The 20905-nt window shown below is 44.6% G+C and overlaps 1 protein-coding gene across 1 annotated transcript in view; it reads right to left on the bottom strand.

Moving 5' to 3' along the window:
- Window positions 1-20905, bottom strand: part of MED13L (mediator complex subunit 13 like) — a 174648-nt gene that overhangs the window by 48545 nt on the left and 105198 nt on the right. The window lies entirely within an intron of this gene.

Here is a 20905-nt window from a genome sequence, read left to right as displayed (position 1 = left end):
AGTTCTAACTCAAGTTCTAACTCAAGTTCTAACTCAAGTTCTAACTCAAGGGAATAAAAAAGGGAACCTGAAAGGTGTTTCCCTAATACCTCATGAGAATCTCCATTAAGGAACATAAAAGCACATGAATGTTATAAAATGTTGACAATGGGCTAAGGTGAACCACGGATTGGCCACAGATTATCCAGTTTAATGTGAAATGAGTGCTGTTGAAAATGTTCTCACTTCATTCTGCCCTCTCATCACAGCAAACTATTTGCTGCAACACTCCTTGCCAGAAAGCCACGAGAAAAAAAGAAAACAAATCACATTTTGTGCCTTTTATCACCATTTTAACGGAGTGGAAATGCTCAGAGCTGCAGTGGGAAGCCTGCAGCAATGTTCCTGTCCAGTTCAATAGCTGGGCACAGTTTGAGGGGTGTTGGCTTTGGCTCTGGGCCATCCTTGGTGGGACCTGGGTTTTAGAGACAGCTCTCCCTCCCTTCAACTCTAACCATCAAACACCCTGTCCTTGCTCCTCTGTGAGCCTCAAATCCTACCACCAAAAACAGGCACCAAGAAAATGGTCAGCTGAGCAAAATCTGGAGAGAAAAAGTTACTTAAGTGACAGGTGACAACTGCACTTCCTTGGTGCTGCCATCCTGGATTCTGAAGTACTTTGGAGCAATAACTGAATTTCATGAAATAAAAGGTTTCATTAGATGTTGATTTTCACGAGGGAAAGAAGTTGCACCACCCACAGTGTTGAAGAAGTAAATAAATTATTAATTTACCCGAGGAGGGAGGGAGGGAACAGGATATGGGACAAAATGGGTCACAGATTTCAGGTATTTCTATCCAGCTGCCTTGTCCCCAGAGGAAAAACAAACCAATTCATGTCATAAAACCCCTGAACAATGGATTTCTGCACACACAAGAAATACAAAAATTAAAGCAAAGCTCAATTATTTAATCAAAGCCCATTAGTTTCCTTGCACAGGATGAGAGCCTTTAATATAAAAAAAGTCTTAACAAATAAAAAAACCCATGAGAAATCTGGTCTAAGATCGAGTGGGGATAATTTCTGCACAGAGTCCACAGCAGCAGGTCAGCCTTTCTAAAGCAGAGAGCAAAGCTATTTGTAAAGGAGGTATTTTCAACTCCTGTCTTTAGGATACTACAGAAATCCTCTGGATTCTGCAAGCTTCCTACAGGGTTTGACTGGGGGTCTTGCTTGGTTGCTACTGAACTGAAGAGAAAAAAAATTGCCTTTTGGGACCACACAAGGACCCTTTCGAGTCTCCTGCAAAGTGGTCTGGCAGGAACAGACCATGTAACAGTCACAGCTCCCCATAAACACTGTGAGAATGAGAGATACACACAAGCAGGGGTTGAAAGACAACAGATTCATGTTTTTGGAGGGAAGGGAATGCATGCCAGGACTTTCAGTGGAGAATCATCCAACACCAAAATTAATCATTAAGATCAGAACATTAGTCTGGGAGTAAAAGTGTATAAAACTAATTGTAGGGAGAAAGGTACACAGATACAGTATTAGCCCATTTTGCTTTCCTGCAAATAGGCCAGATTAAAGAATAATAGGAATGAATATTCCTACTGATGCCCAGCAATAAATACACTTCACTAGTGAAAGATGGATCATCTCTAGCACTGAATCCAAACTAAATCAGGCTCAGCTCTAGAAAGAGCCCAACCAAACTCCATCACTCCAGTGTTTGTTCTCTTCAGAGCAGAGCTCCTGGAGCTGCTGTCCCTGCTGGCACTCCCTGCCCAGCAGCTCAGACTATCCAGCTCCAAGCCCTCTGTGTCCTCCCTGGGCTCCTCCACCCGGCTTTGCTGGGGAAGCAGCAGCGACAGCAGAGTTCAGCTCCTCTGGTTCCAGTCACTGCCATAAGCTCAGCTCTCAGGACCAAAAATAATAAAGATCAAGGCCTGGGGACTTCCTCCCTTCCTCCCAAGTCCTGGCAGATCCCAAGGAAAACGTTTACTTTGGTACCAGAGTGGAATTTCATTCCAAGGAAGCGCTGTCAGCACTGTGCTGATCCCGCTCTGGCATGTGCTCCCAGGCTCTGACATTCCTGCCTGCAGCACAGCTCCCAATTCCTTAAATACCAGGCTGCACAAATCACTCTCACTGCAAATGGGAGCCAGATCTCCCATCAAATCCAAGTGGAGAACCCTCCCCAAGCTCAGAGCAGCCCATCCTTCCCCACAGCCTGAGTACGAGGCTTGACCCGGACCCTGCTTTGCTCTGCAGCACATCCAGACACACCTCAAACCTCCAAAATCACACACACTGTCCAGCTCCTCACTGGAGCCTTCCAACATCATCAGTACCCAGCTTTCCTCCCAGATCCACAATCTTTGCACCAACAAAGGCACCCCAGAAACAGCCAAACCCAAAATGCAGATCAGACTGGAGCTCCTAAGGACAGTCAGCACCACGTTCACACTGATTTGGTATTTTACTTTATTTACATTTCTTTCAACCTGGTTCAAAACCTGGGGCTGACAGGCTTTTGAGAAGCCTCCCCCACTATCTCTGGAGGTTTTTAGACACACTCATTCCTGTATTCATTCTGATCAGATATTCAAAATATCAGAAACCACCAGCAGGGGATATGGGATGGCTTCCAAACTCTCTCCCCTGCTCTACAAAGTCTGTTATAACACCCTGACTTGTCACTTCGTACCTGTCCAAGTACAATCATGAAAAGGTCACTAATTTGGCCCAGCTGCACTGTCCATTCCCTTTGCATGTATTAATGACTTACACAAGGAACAAAGACCGGTCACAATCAGGGTTTTGAGTCAAAACTGTGACCCAGAGGAGAGGAAGAAAGGACAGAAGAGTGAGAACCAGGTGACCCTGCTGAGCAAGGCCCCAGCCTTTCCTGACCCAGGGGGACAATGGGCCATGTATTCCCTAGAAGAAGCTCCAAATCACAAACATGGACCAGACTGAAGCATCTAATGCACTGGAAAACAAATATTGGGGGGCACTGAAATTTAATTATTTATGCCTTGGGTGTGGTATGAAGTGAAAATGCTCAGCCACGTCACTGGGAATTCCTTTGGAAATACATTTCAGCAGGATTAATTCAGTATAAACTCTACTGGGATTAACCCTACCAGGGAGAGTTTGAGGCTTTGAATTTCTTGCTCTCTTTGGCTTTTTATACAGGCACAGAGCCAGTGCCACCACAGACAGATTTTCCATGAGAAAATCTCACACAAACTTCAGTGAGGCCTGCTCTTCTCATCCTATTTTATAAAAATTAGAAACATTGCAAAAGACTGCAGATCTGTGACAGTCCTCTGGTCACTGAGCAAGAACTGCCTCCTTTTTTACAAGTGTTTTTTCAGAAGCCTTTCCTCCTCTTCCCAGGTGCCTGATGGTCAGGATGGTCCATCAGTCAGGATGTCACCTTTCCAAATGGAATGTACCCAACATATAGAGAATATCTGTTATTTATTAGGGCTGAGGTGTGAAAAATGCTGAGCACTGTGCTCTCCAGCCAGCACAACACTTCCAAGAATATTTCCACTGCGTTCACTGAGACTTACATGCTAAAATTAAAATAACTGTTGAAACAGAAGGACAGAAATACAAAGAAATTGCAATGTCACAGAGCCTTTTGTAATAAAAGAAAAGATCTGTGTCCTTCTCCTAAGAATTGCAGGGATTTTTTTCCCCTGTAACACGGAAGAACCTTCAAATAAAGTGTCAAACCTTCAATTTGGCACCTAATCACCTGCAGCTGCCATCAACTGCTTTTCAGCTGTTTCCTCTGGGATCTTCATTACCTTAAATAACTTTGGAGATGCCTAAAAATGCAGCTGAATCCCCCTGTCAATGTGATATTTAGGACTTCTCATAATCTTTCTGAATGTCAATCCCTCGGTTACTGTAAATGACTTGAAAATAACATTACATTAAATTTGCTCATATATAAAAAATCAGATGAGGATTAGGAAAATCTGACTGTGTTTAACCAGCACAAGGTTGGCAGAGAGAGGAGAACATCTGATGCATTCAGGTATTGTTTCCAGTTGTTGGGAGGTTTATATAAATACCCACTGGAACTTGAGTCTGAATTCCAGCTGTAAAGAGATTATTTTTAATCACCTCAATGACAAAAATGCCAACTTAAAATTGAGTTTGGAGTGTAGGTACTGAAGCACACCTGTGTATAAAGCCAAACTGAACCTCACAACAGATTTCAAAACACACGACAAATGTGGAAATCAATTACCTCAGGAAAATAACAATAAAACCTGCCAGTAACAATTACTTTGGGATTTGTGGAAGAAGAATCTACAAAAATCCTTAACTGAACATAACCAATTTTTTCTTCCCTTATCAGAGGGACATTTGAAATTAGTTTCACGATATGAATTTTATTGTTATTATTATTTTAATGACTGGAATCATCCCTGCCAATCTTGGTTTGTCCCAAACACTGCGACCTCTCTACACACCTGGGAAGTGCAGTGGGAACCTGGTGCCAAAGCTGACAGGGAAAATTCCTTGGAAGAACATGGTGAAAATCTGAGAATCCTGTATTTGTACATATTCATCCTATTTTTAGAACAATTTCAAGATGAGCGTTTTTAAATATTTATTTCTCTACAGAGGAGGTTGATGGCCCTCCCCTGCCTCTGGGCTGCTGGCAGCCTCTTGTTCCTCTCCTTTATTTTATAACCAACTGTCTATAAAGCCACTAAGTCTGGACAATTAATTATATTTTGTGATCAATAAATTGTATGGCTGCTCTAATTCTCCTCAAAATTCGGGCTGGGATCTGAAAGCCCTCAACTCACAGCTACCCTAAACCAGCTTTATTAAACCCAATCTCAGAAAAGAGGCAGCAGCAAGGCACAAGCATCAGGAAAACAGTCACACCAAATCACTTGTTTGATGGGGACTACAAAAAAGAGGGCATGAAAAGGCAGGTTTGGAATGTAAGAGTGAGAGTATAACCAAATAATTTCCTTTAAATTTGTCTAAAGCAACAGGACAGATCCCAGTGGGGTCCGGGCAAGAGATGGCAGCACCTGGACACCCCAACACTCAGTAACACTCCTGAACAAAAATGAGCAATCCAGGATGGAAATCACCTCTTCTTAAATCATCTGGAAATAAAAAGCCCTCGGGGAAGTTTGAATTTGAACCAGGTCCCACAGTGGGATGGGAAGAAAGGCTTTGATGCCAGAGAAGTCAGTCAGAAGAGCCTCTGTTGCAGGGCAGAGTGGCCTTAAATCCTGGGCAGCGCACAGTGGGATTCTCCCCAAGTGAGAGGAATGCTGCACTCTCCCCGTGCCCAGAACTCCAGCACATTCCTCCAGGATGGACCATGGCCCAATTTGGGAGCTGCAGGGACAGGCAGGCAGCTGTGCCAGCAGGGAGAGCTCCCTCACACACTCCAGGAGAGCAGAGAGCACCCGGAACTGAGAGCAGGTAGCAAATGGAAAAGGCCGGGACACATTCTCTGGCCCTTAGGGGAAATCACACGTTCAAAAGGTTAAAAACCCCCAGCTCCCAAAAAGGAGGCATTTCCACAGTGATTCCCAGGCATTCCCTGGGAAGAGGGCTGGCTGCACTGCTCCCAGACAGGCAGGAGAGCCAGGAGAGGCAGTGGGATGAGAGCAGGGCCTGGCTGGTGTGATGAGCAGTACCCACAAAGTCTGAGAGGCAAGATATTCCTGTGGCATTCCTCATGTCTGTAAGAAACCCATAACAGACCCTCTGCCCACCAGCTGGGATCTGAACCCTGCCCAGGCTGGAATCACAGTGAGTTATCCAGAAGGACAGCTCTGGGAGTTCACAATGTACATTCGAGAATCAGAGCACAATTGGGAACAGGTTTTGCAGACACCACAACTAAACCAAAAATGAAAGCATTTCCAGACACGGCCAATTCCAGAGTTTTCTGGATGCCAACAGCCTCCCAACAAATGGCAGGCAGCACAAAAACCCCACTCCTGCCCTGGGATGGAGCCCTCACAGCCAGGGTCTCTCTGCTGTGCCCTCTCACAGATCCACACTCAAATATGGGAAACACCAACCTGGAAACTCCTGCTGCTCTGTCACCCCAAACATCAACCCCCGGCCACCAGAGACTCAGGACCACCCTGGATGCAGCATCTTCTCTGGGTTGGAGCTGCACACAGAGCTGGGCACTGCCCTGCCTCCACCTGGAGCTTGTTCTGGGGCTAAGGAAGAGCTGGGCACTGCCCTGCCTCCACCTGGAGCTTGTTCTGGGGCTAAGGAAGAGCTGGGCACTGCCCTGCCTGCAGCTGGAGCTTGTTCCAGGGCTAAGGAAGAGCTGGGCACTGCCCTGCCTCCAGCTGGAGCTTGTTCCAGGGCTAAGGAAGAGCTGGGCACTGCCCTGCCTCCAGCTGGAGCTTGTCCCAAGGCTCAGGATTGTCCCAGGGCTAAGGAAGAGCAGCTGAACCCAGGTGTGGCAATTATTTCACTCTATCACAGGGCCTGAGACATCTTTTCTTTGTGTTCATGAGCAACAGTGTCACAAGGGACACTGATACTTGGTGACACAAAACCAGTCTGGATTTCTGTCTCAGCTCTGCCCCAAGTCACTAATCTTTGTATGGCACAGAGTAAGAACACAGAGGCCAAGTTGCAGATTAAAATCATATTGTTTGGCAACGATTCCTTGTCTCTTTGTTATCTCTTCCTCTCGCCCACCTCAAAGAAATAAAAGGAGGGGAGAAGAGAGCATCAGTTTCTAGAACGACCAGGCCTTTTAATAATTGTGTTTATAAATCCTTATGTTGTCTCACATATCCTATTGGATTTATTTTTTTTAATGTATGAGATATACATGCAGAAATTTGGTATAAACACAAACTGCCCTCAGTGTTTTGGCAGTGTCTGGAGTAAAGCCCCGAGGTCACAGTTTCCCAGCACAGCAAACACTCAGATAACATTATCTCAACACTTGCTGTGTTACAGACTTGTTATCTCCACACTGCCTCAGTTGTCACCAGCAGAGCCCCCTGCCAAGGCTAGGACGTGGCTCACCAATGGGATTCTCTCCCTGATCCCATCTCCAACCAGCTCCCATCCTTCCCTCAGCACAAATTTAAGGATGAGCTGCCAGCCCGGAGGGACACTGGGGTTTGTTCTCTGAGTGCAGAGGGAACGTGTTCTGCAGTGACACCCACCTCCTTCCCACCCTGAAACCTACACCTGGAAAGACATCAGTGTATTTTTGCTGTACCTTAAAGCACAGTTTAATATTTGGCTTTTATGAATGGATAATCTGAATTTCTAAGGATCTCCTCCAGTGTACTGGTATTGTGAGAGTTCCTTCCATGTACAACTGGAGTAGTTTTACTCCTGTGATCCTCAGCGAGACACTTCACCATAACAGGGGAAAATCTCCCATAGATATTGACAATAAACCCCTTATTTTCTATATTAGTGTTGCATGGTGAGCATGGAAATTCACTGATTTATTATTAGCTGCACATGTGCATTTAATGTGACTCGTTGAAATATGCTGTTCTGACTAAAATTGCTTCTCGTGACTTTTAAGATGAACTGAAGTAATTCCAAAATACACAACACCAAATAACTAAATCAGGCAGGAGGCTGCCATGGCCACTGCATTGTATTTGTTTTCTTTGCACTTGGTATCAGTTAATACCAAAGGCAACATGGAGTAAAAGCAGGAAGGCTGAAAGTGCCTGGATAAAGAACATTTATCAGAACATAATTTAGCAACAGATGGCACAAAGAGTTTGGTCAACACATCTGATAATAGAAAAATAAACCAGCTGAAGTCAGGGTATGGCAGTGCAGGTTTTGGGTTCACATTTCATGTTGAAAATCCAACACATCCAAAATGGCTTGAGATGGTTCCTGATTTACCTCCTGTGGGATGGCACCTGTGGATCAAATTGCAGGAACCCAACAGCTCTTCTGAACAAAACTTCTCAACATTTAAGACATATCAGGTTGGAAAAAATGCCATCTGCAGATGAGCAGATAAACAGAGGTGATTTCCCTCCAACAGAAATTCAGATCACTTAAAGATTTACGTGCTAAACCGTGATTTTTTAATAAAATCTGATTTTTACTGAATCTAATCAATACCAGATAAAACTGACCAAGGGGAAAAAAAGAAAAAGGGCTTGTGGAGCTCTGAAATAACATTTCTGCAACAAAATCCCAAGCAGCATTCCCCCCTTGGCAGAGGGATGGGAAGTGCTGCAGTCAGCACTGTGCCACAACGTGGAGCTCCAGGCACTGATCATTCCTGAATGCATTTGGGGCTTTAGCATTTGTGCTGCACTCCAGAACAGAGCTGATTTACAACTACAACTATTTTGAATTATTTAAAATGTGGGCACCAAAAAAGTGATTCTGCAAGTTCATTGTATTCATTAGGAATTACAATTCTTTGTGGTGAGACACTGGATCCTGCCCTGTTCAGAAAGCACAGGAGTTGGTGTGACTCTATTTCCATTGCAGTGCAGGATATAGACTTTAAAACACAATATAAAAGCACACCAAGCAAGAAACATGGAGGTGATTTAAGTTATTTGCAGGTTAATGCCAAAACAAACACACATTTTTCACTGGAAATTCCGAGCTTTCTAAGATATATGTCCTTAAAAATCAGGCACTTGCTTATATTTGTACCAGTACTACCAGGTATTCTAAAAACAACAGTACCAGCTGGTGACAGCTACAAAATGAATTATAATGAACTAGAAGATTGTAAGAATAGATGCATTATTTCATGCTGAACATGCTCAAAACACCAACACATCAGGGAAAATGGCATATAAAGTTTCCCAAGTCCCTGCTGTTCTCACCCCTCTCTCCATGAGAGCGTTTGAAATGGGTCCTTCGGAAAATCCATCTCCATAACAGATCCAATACTCCTTAAAACAGGAATGCAGGCAGATAAGCTCCTGTATTCACTGTGCCACATAAGTTATTGACAACACCAACAAGTGACACGTTCAGTTACATGTGGAATCTCCAAAAAAAAAAAGCTGCTTTTTGTGCTGTTGGTGCCAGCATCTTATTAAACACCACACGGGCACAAAATCACCTCAGAACTGTCACGAGCAGTTGTGTTCTAGAAACCAGCACTGAAAAAGGATCCTTCTGAATATTAATAGCCCCAAACTCCAGACCAAGCCTGCCTGGTGCTGATGGAGCTTCGCCAACCCAACGATGCCATTTTTTAGAGCCTAAGGCATAAACTGACCTTTTCTCAACAGCTCAGCCCTGCCAAGTTTAAACCCTGGGTTCCCTTCCACGTGGGCTTTCCTTGGCAGTTCTGTCAGGGCTGACACAGCCATCAGTTCCTGGGCCTCACAGGATGAGGATTGCAATGACTGGCACAGTTGGAACGAGCCATCTGTGGGTCACAGCCCCACATGGAGCTGCAGTTTTGCAAAAGGCTTTCCCTTACCCCTCATAAAGATGCTTCCAGGAGTAAGGATATCATCCTTTCCATGAATATTTGTGTCATGCTGCTGTGGAATGGGCAGCTGGTGCACGCTGGGGATGGGTGGGCATTGATTTTATCCAAATTAAGCGAGCACAGTTTTCAGTCTCACCCCATAATTGCACTGGTTGTGTGTTAAAAGTCAGGTTAGTGACGGAATCCTGCTCAGCACACAAACAACAAGGGTGTTTAACACACGGGTACGTGGGAGTATCAAACCACATCTGCACTGGGAGCTTCAGTTTCATACATTATTAGTACTCCAGGAGTGAAGCCACGAGTCCTCAGAGTCCCTCAGTAACCACATCAGGCAATTCTTTCTTTTAATGTGTCCTTGTGGCACAGATTCAGTCAGAGCCACAGACAAGTCTGTCACCAGCCTTTGCTCTGGGCTCTATCAGACTTCACCCTGCACATTTTAGAAGAGCATTAACATGGGACAACACAGGAATTCTTCTATAACAAAACGTCAAAAATTAACTAAATTCTGCCTTGAGTTACACCACAATTAGCTCAGAAAGCTAAAAATTTAATGCATTTGATAATTTGTTTTGCCTTAGAAATGTCTTTCAGCTCAAGAGCCATTTGTTAGAAGTGATTACCCTAAATACCCCTGTGACCTGAGCTAAGCCCTGCTGGGTGCATTTTACAGGGCTACTCTGTGATTATGTCTGTGGAGTCTGAAAGGTCACAGCGTTTGTTTCTGTAACACACGGGCTGTTGTGTGTACAAATAACAGCTCTGAGTCCCTCAGGAACCAAACACTGCCTCACGTGGGAACCCTGAGCTGAGGCAGCCACCACAGTGCTGTGCAAACCAGGCAGGGGAGACCTGAAAATTAAAAGTTGGAGAAGAAAACCAGCTGCCAAGGGTACCATAAGAACCCTGACGACAACAACTACCACCACAGTGCTGTGCAAACAGGTTAGGGGGACCTGAAAATGCAAAATAGGAGAAGAAAACCAGCTGTCAAAGACTCTACAGCAACCCTGACTACAACAACTACCACAGAGCTGTGCAAACCAGGACAGGGAGACCTGAAAATTAAAAACAGGAGAAGAAAACCAGCTGTCAAAGGCTCTACAGCAACCCTGATTAGAAGGTATAAAGTACAAGGGGAAATAATACATGAATGTGAGGTGATTCTCAAGAGTAAAGCAGAGAGGAAGTCACTGCCACGTGCATCACGTGTTTAAATTGGGGAGGGGTTATGTGCAGCTTTAAAATGAATTCGTCCAAAATCTTCACAGAGAATTCTACACAAATCCTAAAAACGGGGCCCAAAAATGGTGCCAGCTGAGATCTCATAAAGGACAAATGTTTCTCACAATCTGTAATGTAGGTTAATGCACCCTTCACCCCCGTGGAAGCTCAGTGCTATTATCCAAAGCAGCATTATATTAGATTAAGGCCACACAAAACCCACAGCAAACCCAAGGAGAAGAAGGGCCACAGACCCTTTGTTGTCGTTAAATTCACTGCAGATGAAATTCGATTTATCAGATCCGTTCCCAGAGCAAGCACATCAACAGGGGGAACTGTGGTTACTCAGCTTGTTCGACAAGGAAGATCATTATTCTCGAGGTCTAAAAAACTATTAATGCACTTTTGATTTGTGCTTTCAAGCAGCTGCTTCCCACGGGCTCCTCGTGGGGAAAAGGAGAACTAAACACTTTATTTATCCCGAGTTTTATGTCACAGATTCACATGAAGATATTGAGACTCTTCAGGTATTAAGCCCCTGTGCCCATTTTTGGGAGGCAATTTTTTCATTTCTCTGGTGAACCCACACCAGCACTGGGAGCTCTGCAGGGAGGAACCAGCCCCGCTCCTGGAAGGTGAGAGCTGGGGAACTCCTGACCATCTCCCACCAAAAATTCAGTAATGACAACTGCAAACAGCATTTTGAGGTGCTGGAAGACTCGATTCCCCTCTGTGTTCATTTCTCCCACACACAAACTCCTCTGCCACCTCTGCAGGGTCACAAACCTATGGGAATAACCCAGTGTTCCCAATTACAGAACATGAGGAGATGTGAACCTTGATGGAGAGCTTTAATATTCTGAGGACTTGCAGCTGAACTCTCAAACGTGGCAGGAGAACAGCACTAATGCAAAGGGAAAGAAAATAACTGTACCTTGACTGAATTTAAAAAAACCCAAACGTAAAATATCCCCAAACAAGGCAGCAAAGCCAAGCAGCTCCATCTCCCTGCATTTCTTTGCACTGCACACCTTGCTCAAGCACCAAGGACCCAGCATAAAATGTCCTTCACACTTCCCTTGAGGAGCTCAGGGTTTAATGAGTGACACAGAACGGAGCCAGATTTCTCAGAGACCTGATCCTCATTCGTTTCACAGCCTGGTCTCACAGAAAATTTGTTCTCCTTTGCTGTACAGCCTGTAAAAGAGGCTGCAAAAGCTGTAAACACCTCCTAATACACCCTGAAATTCGTGCTCTAAGCCTGCTGCCAGCTGTCCTTTAGGAGGATGGCTGCACAAAATTATTTCACATGTGTCCATTATGCCGCACGATCACGATTAATGGAATAAATTTTATGATTCAAAACAAATTAAGCAACATGTAGAAAATTCTAAAGCCATGAAAAATGCATTAATTTATTCACTGCCATGCATTTGTGATCTTTCCACTTTCGGAGTGCAGTTTAATTGACTAGTTTAGAGACCAATTAATCCCTTTACATTTAAGTCAATCACTGAATCCTCTCCAAATAATTTAGCTCCTCCAGGCTGCCTCCCATTGGATGTCCCTGGAGAGGGAGTGCAGTGGAAACAGGTGGCACACAAATCACATTTAGGAGAAAGACCTGCATTAGCAGGGATGTGAAGTATTAAGGATGAAGATGCACAATCCACTCAGCCATATTCCCTCTCTGTTCTCCAGCACTCCAGCTCCCAAGCGTGTCCTGAATGATTCCTTTTGGAAAATGCCAATTGCAGGTCCCACATCATTATGTTCCTTTTGGTTAGTTTTTAGCCCTCACCCACCTCTCCTCTCTACAGGTTTTCCCTGTGTCCCCTTCCTCTTCTACCTTCTGGATATATAAGTTTTACACTCTCATTTCTTAACAGGAAAGCCCAAAATTTCAGGTGCTGTAACAACCACCTTCTGTAATCAGCACTCGCTTCTTGCCAAGCACAGTAACTAGTTTAACAGATTTAGTCACGCTGTATCACTGCACAAAGACCATAATTTCATTTCCTTAGGAGGTACATGAAATAATTTGGTATCAAAACAGGGAGAGGTGGATCCCTCAGCCAAGGAAATCATTACTCAGAGGGGTAACACAGGTATGGGATAAGATCCCAAACCAGTGACCTCCAGCAACACAATCTTAAAATGGGGCAAAAAATCAACATACTGAGGGGTTTTGCCTACTAAAACCACTCCCAATATCACAGTATTAGAGCAGGATGGGATGTTTGACTTTCCCACAGAATAACACCTTGAAGGGTATCCCAATTGCTGCAGGATTTCTCTATTTAAACAAGAAGGTAAATCTGAAACGAGCCAAGGAGTTCACCTCTTCTGCAAGCTCTTCTATAACCAAGCAAAAAGTTTGAAAAGAAAAATTATTTTTTCTCCTGAAACCACACAAGGGTCAAATAAATAGAAATGAAAGGAAAATATTATTGCTGTGCATCAGTCCAAGATTTGTTGTATTTTAAACATTTACACAGACATATTATAAACAAATTATCTGAAAACTAAAGAAAGCGTGTTCCAAGAACACAATTCAAGAAAAATCATGAGAAGGGAAAATAATTATTCTCATACCAAAGGCAAGGTTTTGTGGTTTCAGTTCCACCAAGTAATCATATGATATGACTTGTAATATAAATTATTCTCCCCTAGTTTTCCCCTTGAATTAAGAACAAGTTTCTGTCTGAGATAAAAAAAAAAAAAAAAACCAAACCAACTCAGACACCACAAGAAAACATTTCTGCAGTGAGAAGTATTTTACAGAAATGCCTGAAATCCCAATTCTGTGCCTCGGCAGGAATCAAACTCCAGGCAGGGATCTCCTGAGCAGAACCCACCCACCCACCCTGGGCCACTGACTGCAACCTGACCACGGGGAAAAGCTGAGCTCCCTGAACTCACTGTCCAAAGGTGAAGCAGCCACACTCAAAATACCTCTGCAATGTTTAGACTGCACAAGGTTCACAGAACTTTCCTGACAACCCCTAAAACTTCATTATTTCAAACGGGTCACTGAGACTTGGCAGGATTTTCCTCAAGGTCAGAAACATTCCCTTCGTGCTTTCAATTAAATGCTGCTAAATTTTGAGTGATTTATAGGGTGAAGAAAAAGTAAACAACCACTTCCCAGTTCTGGTTCCTCCTCCCCCTGCCCAGTAACTTGACAGTCTGCCAAAATTTCTGAACATTTAAACTCAAGTGTGTGCTATTGCTGTTCTCATCCTATTCCTGAAGAATCCAGAAAGAGAGAAAACACAGGTGCTACCAGTGAAAAACGTGGGAGAAGGGAAATGAGAGAGACTGAAAGCACAGTGATACCCCTGAGCACAGTCTGCAGCTTCGGGATCCAAGTTTTTCCTGTCTAGCCTGGAGAAAACGTCTCAGAGCACGATTAAAAAATGGAACCACAAGAAAAGGAGCTGTACACCCATTTCCTCTGCTCTTGTTTTTCACATCAGCAAGAGTCTCTTCAAACTTTGGTCTCTGTGTTGGCACATCTTCCCCTCTGTGGGGTGGGGAACCATCCCAGGCCAAGTGCACTCTCACCCTGAACTCTGTGTGCTCCCAGAGCTCTGATCCACATCCCAGCAGCGAGAGAACAAGTTCTATCCCACCATCCCGCTGCTCCAAGGGAAGCAGAGCTCCCTGCAGAAAGCAGGAATTGCTCTTTTTGGCCCCCTGGCACCTAAGGACAGGCAGAGTGTCCTTAACTCACCTTAACTCACCCCAGGAAGGGGGAGGTTGCTTCCTTTTGAAATCATCCCGGTAAACGGTGGGATTGCTCAGCAGGCTGATTCCTATCAGGGTTTGGGAGGGTGTGGGTACCACAGGCTGCACAATCCCAGCGCTGTTCCCCCCGGGATGCCAGGCTCCCTCAGGCTCCGGGATGCCCGTGTGTGCACACAGACCCGCCCCAGGGCTGAGCATCATCAGCTGCTGCGCTGGAATATTGCCGGCCCAAAGATGGATGGAGGTGAGCAGGAGAGCACGAGCCAAGGTGTCATGGTTTGAGACAGCCCCTCTGTGCGGGAGGGGCTGAGGAGGAATGAAGGAACACCGAAATTCCTGCCCCTTCCCTCAGCGCGGGGCTGCCCACCCATCAACCACAGCGGGACAAAGCCCTCCTTTGTCGCTGCTCAGCGACCCGGCAACAAACCCCGCTGCAAAACCAGGCTGGTCCAGGTGCCACGGAAGGTCTGGAGACACCGTTATTTACCATTATTTACCATTATTTACCGTTATTTACCGATGGGCACAAAGGTACCACCGAGGTCCTTTATCCTGCCCCAAACCCCCCCTGACCTCCCTGACCCACGGACGGCACAAAGGGCAAGTCCACACTCACGTCACTCCAAAATTCGAGTCTAACACGCAACAGGGAATTGTTTGCCCCAAAACCAGTCGAGTTAACAGAACAGCAAACTTCAAAATGGCCAAAACACAACACAGAATGCTTAAAAAGTGCTACAGGTGCCACTCGGAAAGGAGGAATTGTTTTCTTAGCACTGGGGGTTTTTTTAAATTATTTTTGAAAGGAATGAATCAGAAGGAGAAGGTTCTCTCAGTGATCCAGCTGAGAAAAAAAAAATTCTGACTGGATTTGACGGTTTTGGGCAGGCAGAAAATATGAACTGTAGAACAGGCTACCAAGCTGAGGAGACACAGAAAAAAGGACAATATTAAGCTTGTAAAATATACTTCTTTTTAGCGAGGGAAAAATCAAGATATTATTTTGGATAGTGGGCAGTTTTGTCTGTGGGATTTTGCTGTGTTTGGGGTTTTTTGTGTCTTTTCTTGGTTGGTTTTTTTTTTGAGAGAGGGCTTGGCTGGGTCACTGTTGGGGAGTTTTTTGAGCCCTTGACTCTAAGTGCAGCCTGGTAGAACTTGGGAGGGTGTTACAGCTTGAAGCCCCAAACCTCTCTTCCTACTTGCCATCTTTATTATTAAACCTGTCAGAACAAACCCAACCGATCCCCTGTTTATTAACATTTCTCTGTGCATGTGACAAACACAGAATTCCCTTGTACAGAAAAGAAAAAGACCAGAAAGAGACCTAATCTTCATTTATATCATTGAACATGGAGCACAAGTTGGACTTACATTGGGGCAGAGGTCGCAAAATCTTAAATTTATTAAAATAATCCTTTTTTTAATACAAAATCAGAACATAAGTAGACATTACTGGGCCGAAACACCTTTAATCTTTGGATTAAAATGTGAATTATTGTTGTTATATTTTCATTTCCTAACACAGCAGATTCCCCACTGCCAGAATCCCACACAATTACTGCTTGAGAACCACCTTCCCACGTTCCTTCCCTACTCCCCACCTCAATAATAATGGGTACAAAGCAGAGAAAGATAAACTTAGAATGCTGCCTCATCTCAGACTGGCCTTTCTCTCCTCTTCCTGGAAAATGGATTTTTCCAGTCTCCCTCACTCCTTGACTCCAATCTCCTCCATCCCACTGAACCAAGGGCCACCAGAAGCACCTTCATGGATTTCTGTGGCATTTTGTCATTCAGAATCTCCTGTCTCCCATCACAGGATAACACCACAAATGTATATTCACAGTAAGCCTGTTTGTTGGGAATGCACTTTCAAAGAACATCACACGGTGTGTCCAAGAGCAGGGAACGTGTCAGGAGCTACGAAAGATCTCCCTGCCTTCCTGCTGAGAGCTCTGCTTGTTAGACACAGCACTGAGACATTTATGTCTTATTTTGTGACTCTCTCCCAGGAACAGACTCCAGAAAGCACCTTCCTCTGTGACAGAGGAGATGAAACGATCCCTCTGGAGTCACTGCTGGAATTGCCTTTCTGTGCTTCAAACGGCCCTGGAGGAACAGAAACGAAAACTGCTCTGAAGGAACATTGCACCCCAGTAAAGCCATCGTTAGTAAACAACATCTCCTGTTCCAGGGAAGAAAAACAACAAAGGCTCTGCCATTATGGAAAAGGTAAAACAAGCCCAAGGCTCTGAAATCGCTCATTAAGCCCAAACAGACACTCAGTGACTAAGCAAAACCCCCAAACTGAAGCCCGTGTTTTCCTGTTCCTTCTGATCCCCTGTCTCTGCTTCAGCAACAAAACCCCAAAGCAGGAGCAGGAAATCACTCCTCAGACACATCCATCAAGGGACATTTGTGTGGTTTAACTGCACCGAGGCAAAAATGAGGACACTGGGGCAGGAAATCCTTTAGGATTTGGCAAACACTGTCCACAGGGAGGTGGACAAGCAATAAACAGCTTCACAGGAGACTTTGCTTCACCTTCATCCCCTCCACAGCACTGGCTGCCAACACCCACCAGCTGACAGGCCAAACTGCACTCATGGGCTGTCTGTGCTCCCCAATAAATAAAGATTTGCCCACCCCAATAAATAAAAAAAAATATATGTTTCTTCATCAGCATTTGTCCAAAGCCAGCAAACCACTAGAATTTTAGTCAGTTAAGATTTAAGCTCAGCAATGATTTGTATTCATAATAAAACTGGATTTGTTAGTCCCATCCCCAGCACAGAACTGTGCACTGCCCCAGTGGAGTGACTCCAGCATCCACTTGGAATTAGAGCAGGATAACATGAGAGTCCCACTCCTACCCATGAAAGGGAAAATGCTGGAGACATGAATGAATGAATTCAAAGAATTTCTGCAAAAACAGAGGATTGGCACTTAATGAGAGAAATGAGAGCCTTGAAGGGCAAGGCTGGATGACTGGAATTCAAAGACTGGAGCAGGGAAAGGAGATGGATTCCTGTTCTCACCTCGTCATTGGAACTTCTGGTCATAAACAAGCACTTAGACTTCAGTACACAACTAAACTACATCTACATTTCTCTGTGAAGTGAAGCTTATTAAGCAACTTCATAAAGCCCACTGAGAATTCAAAAGGACAAAAAACCAACCAAGGGGCAGAACAGTCACGATCCTGAGGAAGCAAAAGATCACCCACCACGTCCAGGGCCCAAGGGACCAGAAGCAGCAGGTGAAGTTATTCAATGTTACCCTCCTCCAATCATCAGCAACAGAATTGGAATCATTTAAACTTCCAAAAGAAAGAAAAAAACCATTTCCCACCCCCAACACAACCTACAGCTGCATTAACCAGAGGCAGGAGGGATTTCACACCTTGGTGTTCCAGTGGCCTATAAAGATCCAGGTCTCTACATTATTTCCCCTCTTTAAGACACTGTTAGTTAAGACATTTTTAATTTAAGACAGGCTTTCAGAGGGGGGAAAAAAAAAGTTTCCTGAGAGTACAGAATTTTACACAGTCCTTATGCAAAAATTAAGTGTAAAATTATCGTTCATTAATATTAAAACCTAACAAGTGAGGGGTTTTGTCACACTGGCCAATAATACATAAGTGACAGAAGTTGTGAACGTCTTCTGTTCAGCCAGCCAGCAATTTGCAACAAGTACCAGCAACGAGACAATTTGTTTCTGTCAGGGTGTGGGAACGACACAGAAACCTCTAATGTTACAGAAAAAGCTACACATTTGTATTTTACACACACAGCACTTTCAACAGGTACCTGCTAGAGGGAGGAAAACATCTCAACAATAAAAATTAAATAACGTGGTCGTGAAAATACATGACATATTCGGATGTAAAGACTGGTTTTGTCACACAGCTTCCAAGGGAGAGCTGTCCCCAAAATTCCTGCAGGAATCTCCCGCTCCTTCACCCCAGCAGAAGTGCTGCCTATGTTCTGCAAAGGCTGGAAACTCAGCTAAATGTTCCATGTATCCTTCTCTAAGGAAGTTTTAGTCCACAGTAGTGGAAGGTGATATTCTGATCTCATCCCACAGGGAAGCTGCTCCTTCTGATCCTCCTGAGAATGTGCAGAAGGAGTCAAGAGACTGGGGAACAGCTCCTCTCACTCCACACATCCTGGCACTTCTCACTCTTTTCACTGATTTCTTCTTGGAAAAGCACCCAGCAAAACACCAAGAGAACGAATGGGATGACCCAGCTTAAGCTGAGAAGAGCAGGGAACACTTCAAGAGGCTTTTCAGGTGTAAAAATGCTGAGGAAACCCAGCCAAGCCCTGGGAACATTTTGTGACATGAGGAGCAAAGCTCCAGCCCCTCATCTCCTCAAAGGCGCTGGCAAAAGCCCCACTGGAAATGAGTTTGTGTGACCAAACAATTCCCTTCTTTTGCTAATACAAGTTCTCAAACCTGCTTCAAACTGTTTGGATATTCTTGCAAATTAAAGCCATGCCAGTGTCAGACAGGTTTGGGGGCTCATTTCTTCATTCAGAGGGAGATTTTCCAGTAATTCTGTGTGTGGAGTCACCAAAGTCACCCTCTGAGGTGGGGATGGTGAGGTTCATGTCAACCTTTGCACTGCACAGCCCAGTGACTGCTGAAAACAAGATTTCCACCTTAACCTTTTAAACACTTTGTCTGTGAGAACACACACACCCAGAGATCACACAGAGCTCCAGGAATGAGGGCACCTAAGGGAAAAAAACCAACACAAAACCGGCTGTGAAACACTCTGTCTGCCTGGGCTTTGGGAGGAGGGATGTGCAGCATCTTTGTGCAGGACAGAATTATTGGAGCAAAGCACAGAATGGTTTCCCAGTGCTGGGAGAACTGGGAATGTCTCTCCCAGCAGTGCCCTGCTGCAGGGAACAGCCAGCAGTGCAGCTCCCTTCCCATGAGCTGGTGCCCGGCCCTGGCACAGCACACACACTGCAACTGCTGCCAAAAACCCAACCAGATGAAACTATTTACACACTGGCTCCTGTACAGCTTTATTTTCTCTTAACAAAGCTATACCAAGACTCTTAAAGTCCCCCAAAACACGTGCCTCACGAGAACTTTGTAGTTAACTGTGTTTTCCCTCTCAATTATTCTGCTGTAACATCGAGGCTGGTGGTAAGCAGTGCAACAGTGATCCAAGACAGCCCTAAAATTTCCATTTCTAAACCCCTCTCCATAAAGCAGAAAGGATTCCAATTTTCCAGCAGCCACGGGAATTCAAAGGAGCAGAGTTGGTGTGGGGGGAGAAATCACTTCAGATGGATGCCAAGTTTTATTATATGTGGAAGTCTGAAAGAAATCTAAATCTAGGAAAACTCTTTAGAAACAAGGCACAGTCTGGTTTTGTCAAAAGCTGCACAGATTTAATACCAAGGTAAGACAGTGCCAGCAAATGGCTTTAGCAGGTCCTGTTTTCCTTGTGCTGGGATCAGTCCACGGGCTGAGTGTGAGGGAAGACTTCCTTCAGGGTTGAAAGGGTAATTTAGTTTCTAAGGTCCATTAATTTCTTGGCTTCTCTGCCCAGCCTGCTCATTAGTGTGAAGTGCAGTGACGAGTTTTAGGATATGGAAGTGGAAACAGCATCTCCAAAATTCCTTCACACGACGACTGCAAAACTTCTCTCGGAATTAGCAGAGCTTTGAGATGTTTTTAGCCCAGAATTCAGACTGTTGGCCTGCATCAATAACCACTGTTACCTTTAAAAACGATCCAAAGTCAGTTAATTAATTACAGTATTAATGGCTCCTCATGATTATCCATCAGCATTTGCACCAACAGGCTCCAAACAGCCAAACCAGTTTCACTTCAGCTGAATTGGTAACAGATGGAGAAGATACATTACCCTCAATCACAAGGTTAAACAGATAATTATGAAAAAACACCCTCAAGTGTTGGATATTATCTGATCCTATTAATGTTGCCCTGACAGAGCAACACAGCTGAGCAGAGGAACCAGGAGAATTATTTAGGTCACTTGAAGGAACAGATTGCTCTCAGATTTCTTTCCTTCCAGGAGCACAGGCTGCACCCCCCCCGTGCTGAGGCAGACACAAACCTGGCTGGGAGCTCCACATTCCCAGGAAAAGCTCCCCCTCTGCACTGGGATCAAACCCCACCAGGATTTGACCCTCCTCTTCCAGAGGGCAGCATGAAAAACAGGTCTCCATTTAATTCTGTCGGCCTGTTGAAGCCAAATTTTGTCCTACACCTTTGTATTCTCCCTCTGTAACACAGCAATAAGAGCCAACCCTCCTCACGTGGAATTAAGTGGTTAAAAAAAGGATAAAAACGTGAAAGCACAAGGAGTAGTTGGAAAAAAAAATTAGGATTGTGCTTCCTGTATTCCCACCTGCACCTTGGGGCAAGGTCCTTCATTTTCTTTTTGAAAGCAAGGATAATTCTTTTGTTGGAGC

The sequence above is a fragment of the Corapipo altera genome, unplaced genomic scaffold, assembly GCF_003945725.1.
Source record: "Corapipo altera isolate COAL_440 unplaced genomic scaffold, ASM394572v1 150, whole genome shotgun sequence".
In the NCBI taxonomy this organism is placed as follows: Eukaryota; Metazoa; Chordata; class Aves; order Passeriformes; family Pipridae; genus Corapipo; species Corapipo altera.
This window is presented reverse-complemented; position numbering and strand designations above follow the sequence as displayed.